Consider the following 4,947-nt stretch of genomic DNA (forward strand, 5'->3'; position numbering starts at 1 on the left):
CCCAAACATTTTTCTCTTCGTCTGCCTTTAATGCGCCCTGATTGATCGCTTTATCAAGATACATATGTTTTGAGCAAGCATGTATGGTAACTATTCCAACCCCTCCGTATAAGAAAATTGAACGGAGACTTGTATCAGGGTAACCTATGTTCAAAAAAAAGTGCTGTATGTTCTGGATTTCTGATGATTTTGGTCTTGGAAGACCTGAATAGGCAAACATTGCTAATAACGTGGCTCATTTACCAACAAGGGCTTTATTTTATACCAAATTTTAGTCAGCTATAGTTAACAATTCGAAAATGGAAATGTAAATATGTATGGTTAATGTGCATGCAACAAAAGAGTTCTTAGAACAGAAGACTTGGACATGGACAAACTTAGCAAGGTTCAGGAACACAATACAAAGGCATGCAACACTCCCGAACAGTGCATTGTACAAAAGGTATAATGATCTCCAGGATCTGCAAAACTGATCATCCAGAACACTTCATCTGAGTTGAAACACTATCAATCAAGCTTCATAAGATCTGTTCAACAACTCATGAAAAAAAAAGAAGACGATGAAACATGTGTTCTGTACACACATGCCTTTCAAAAGAGTTCCCTAAAAAACTGTGGCCGATATGTTCCTTGTAGGAGCCATGGGGGATATGGTCGCACATAGGACAGGGGTCGTGTTCTCCGGCTCCTCCGGTTGCAATCCTATAGAACCAAAAAGGAAAAACAATAAAATTGGGGACATTGCATATATGACGAAATAGAAGTTATTGTTCATTTTTACAATTGCTGATTTGGATTCTAATTCAGACTCTAACATAGGACGGCTATATTCCTGTATTTATATGCTATAAATAAAGTATATAAGATAAGAATGAAACTATGCGCAGAAAGCTGCAAGATCGTCATCCTTGCTAGCAAAAAATATGGCCTTTTCTTCTCACTGAAGGTACATCTCTGTAAGAATCGCTAGTTAAGCACAAGTCTAACTAACAATTTATCACAGGAGCAACAACAGAATGCCGACTACACTAAAAAAGAACGCACCTTAACCAAAGCTCTAATCAGCAACAGAAACAAGAGCCTGTCAGTTCCTAGACCCTAAATCCCCACAACTCATAGACCATGTGGAATAAAGGGCAACCACAGTACGCAAAACAACCTAGAAGAGGTAAAAAATCAGCCGCAGGCAGATCGAAAAGAACATAAATTACCACATGTTATGCCTTCACCTAGGCTTAAAACCTGAGAAGAGCATCGTACGAACATACAACTACTTTTAACTTCAAAAGAACCAACTCCATAACACAGATGAACATTAGAGCATCAAGTACCGCCATAATGACCTCACCTAGGCACGAAACAAACAACTTGGTACTCAATCTGGGCAGAGTTGCACATAATGAAAATCCTAAATCATGTTTAAAGGCAATGTTACATGGCTTGACAAAATATATCCACATGCAGTCACAGATGCTTTAACTTCCACACCACTTCTACACTATATAAAAAATTGAATACCGTGTGTGCATGGACAGCCACATACAATTTTGTTTCAAAAAAAATCAACACAGAAATATCACTATTTAAGGTATTCATGAAGTTCTCAGTATGTCCGGCAATAGCAACAAATCAACAACAAGTAGTATAGCACCAAAATGTTTGGCAAGTGCCTTCATCAATGTTTCCTAATAAATCTCAGAACCTGATACATAATGAGATGGATACTTATAAGTAATGGTGTTCACAAAAAGCATGTAATCTGACATGGCTCAAGGACATAAATTTCATTCAACGGAGACAATATGCAATGACAAAAAATAATTTACCTGATGGACCAGATGATAAATTCGCTGGTTTATTGAAGAAACTTCCGAGAACTACTCAATGAATCCCTTCTTTTCCAAATGTAGGAATGAACATGATAAGAGGACATCCTTCGTATTCTCGCTGCATAAATGGACATCAATAAATATATAAAGGTATAAATACGTGACAGAACATTAAGTCAAGCATACGAAGAAGCTAAAAAACAGCATAAGACGTCAAGCAAATCAAAGGAACATTAAGTCAAAACATCACCTAAGGTAGTAGGGAAAATTCTCAAATGTAACTTCAATATCACTTGGACTAATAATTATGGCCCTTCCATTTAATAGGACCAAGCCCTTGTCTCATATAACCTCTAACTCGCACAGACCTCCTAGCTGAATAAAAATGACAACCGATGATTATTATATACATCAGTTAGCAACTGATAGGGCTCCTGCGCTTCTCGCATCAGAAAATCAACAAGAAAATACAAGGATGTACCTCAACGTGCTGCAGTTTGCAAGGTATTTTGCGGACAAGTTGGTCTTTCAACAATAGATTGAATCTTTTGTTTTGGCCAATAGAAAACTGAGGGACACAGATAGGGAGATGAGGACTCTGTTTCATAAATAAATATTTAGTTATACAGTGATGAAATAAAAAATATTCTCAAGGTCACAACAACACATACTTTAACCAACAAAGATCAACCAGAACGCGTAATGTGACATAATCGGGGCCGAGCGGAGGAGGACGCATGGGGAGAGAAAGAACGGGTGAATCTCACCTCGGTGTATCGGCGTCGGATGCGCTCACCGTCGCTCGACGTGTGCGCAACTCCCCAAACAACTCAGCCAGGTCCAGCCGCCGCCGCCATCTATCTTTTTCGCTCCCTCCCTCCCTCCCTCCCTACTAATAAGCAGCAGCTGGCAGGGAGATGTTAGAGGAAGAAGAGGACAAGTAGTCCCAGGCCTTGGTCCTTCCTTCGAGGTGCGCTGGAATCCTTGGGCATGCACCGGGTTGGGAAGTATGGGTTGGAGGACCGCGTCGGGCGCGGTCGTTCCTCGCCGTAGACCACCTCGGGCAGCTTATGGTGTCCAGCCACTTCCGCCGCTCTCATGCTCACCGCTGCCGCTGTCAGAAGGAGGAAGAGGCATGCGCAGGCAGGGGCAGGGAGCCGCCGCCGGGTGAGGGAGGAGGAGCAGGAAGGTCTTGTTTTACCGCTTGGATCTAGGTTTCCTTTACCAGTTCCCCAATTTGTTAGAACTGTGCGCGGAGGCGCTTTCGCTGCGCGGTGGGACAACAATTGCACCGGGTCCATTGGCAATCACCTACGAAAGAAAACAAACGGTGACAAAATCTAGTCAGCCAGGGCCCCCACGCGCACGATGCATCGGTCAGCCCAGAAAGGACGGGCGCGACCTCTCCCCACAGCAGGAAGCACCTGGCGAACGGAAACAGACCCACCACCACGTCAAATACACGCGTCCTAAGCGGGCCATTTGGGACCACCGTCATACAAGCACCAAGCCAACGGGTGAAAGCCACCCGTGCAAGAGAGGGGCGCGCAGGATCAGCGCACGCGACCCAGAGGCGGGGTCCACAGCGCGGGGATCACACGTCCTGCTGGTCGAGCCGTGCATCAGCCACACCGCACGCCAACAACTCCCTCCAAACCCGGCAGAAAGGCTGGACACAGAACGAATAAACACCACCCACCGACGCGTAGGACTAGAGAGCATGGTGCCCCACACGTCATCCCGCGCAAAGAACCGACGGGTATATCCTCAGCAGCTAACCGCTGCCTCCACGCCATGGCCCATCCACCGTGCGACGCGCGACGAGGCACGACCGTCCGCGCACAGCCCATCCCGTGTGGGTCCCCGCGCAAGAACACACGATCGCCCACACAAACCCATCCCGTGAGGAGCCGAACCGAGCCAGCGCAGCCGACGAGTGGGGCCAGCAGAAGCACCGGCCCACCCACCAGTGAGACAAGGGCGCGCCAGCTGAGTGCGCATGCGTCGGCTAACCCCGTTGTCCGCACTGGGTGCGGTCAGCGCCGAAACAGCCACGCGACGAGGCAGGAGTGGTCACCCCAAGATTTTCGAACCCAGCCAACCATAGAACTCGCTGAGTCCATCAGTCATCGGGTTCCATGCAGGACTACTGAGTCAAAACAACCAGTGAAAATCGAACGGTCACCACATGCAAGTTGAGCTGACCAGACCCAATTGGACGACCACGCGCGGCGCGAAAACGAGGAGGCCTCAGGAGAGCGGGTCAGCTAGGCTTCTTATATGTTTAAATGCCACTAGTTGCATATCACTACTCAGTTTTGCCATTAAAAGTTACAACTACTCAAAAATGCCACCGATCCGTGAGATGCCTGCTCAAAAATGTAATTAGATCTCAAAAATGCCATTGTTAAGTTAGATGTTTGCTCAAAAATGCCATTAGACATTGTTATTTTCAAGTCAAACCCGTTAACCATGTTACATGACAACAATAAGATGATACTCACAATGATAAGTGTGGCCCCGCTTGTTAGGAGTAACCAAGCGAATAATTTTACAGGAAAATAAGAACGCTGTTGGGATCAAGTAAGCCCCACACTTTATTTTTCTGTAGTGAGATAGAGGGAGAGCTGGCATGTTGGTCCATCGGTATTTATGTCATTATAACATGGCAAAAGATATTTGAGTCACAATAATGGTGTCCAGCACAACACACCCCTCAAATAAAACTAAGTACCCTGATTTTTTTGACAAAACTAAGCACCCTGAAATTCTTTGACAACTAAGCTGCTGGCTATATGATGTTGGCCATATATATTATAAGTATATAATGTGATGAAACGGGTGGTAGTACTATACTAACTAAAAGATGAACTGTAAGAAATATAATGAGAAGAAACATAACATAGTTCCGCTGAGGGCTCAGCACAACACACCCCTCAAACAAAACTAAGCACACCTGAAATTAAACTAAGCAACTAATCTGGTAGACACTGCATTAGAACCACCATGAGCAATGACACTGCCACCTTACTCGGAGTCCTCGTCCACGTCCTCGACTTTGTCCTTGTCCCTCTTCCTCTTGGTCGATACTTCTTTGCTTGAACCGCACACTTGGCTC

At 45.2% G+C, this 4,947-nt stretch overlaps 1 long non-coding RNA gene across 3 annotated transcripts; it reads right to left on the bottom strand.

Moving 5' to 3' along the window:
- Positions 1-361: 361 nt before the first annotated feature.
- LOC119329356 lies at positions 362-3,077 on the bottom strand. 3 transcript variants are annotated; one of them, XR_005159466.1, is made up of 6 exons: positions 2,597-3,077; positions 2,311-2,427; positions 2,080-2,204; positions 1,827-1,947; positions 1,230-1,702; positions 362-1,159 (listed from the first exon to the last, which is right to left on the bottom strand). It is a non-coding gene; the product is annotated as an uncharacterized LOC119329356 (long non-coding RNA). The 3 variants fall into 3 exon arrangements; XR_005159467.1 differs by lacking the exon at positions 1,230-1,702 and having other exon boundaries at positions 2,597-3,066; XR_005159465.1 differs by lacking the exon at positions 1,230-1,702 and having other exon boundaries at positions 362-702; positions 2,597-3,049.
- Positions 3,078-4,947: the final 1,870 nt, after the last annotated feature.

The sequence above is a fragment of the Triticum dicoccoides genome, chromosome 1B, assembly GCF_002162155.2.
Source record: "Triticum dicoccoides isolate Atlit2015 ecotype Zavitan chromosome 1B, WEW_v2.0, whole genome shotgun sequence".
Taxonomy (NCBI): Eukaryota; Viridiplantae; Streptophyta; class Magnoliopsida; order Poales; family Poaceae; genus Triticum; species Triticum dicoccoides.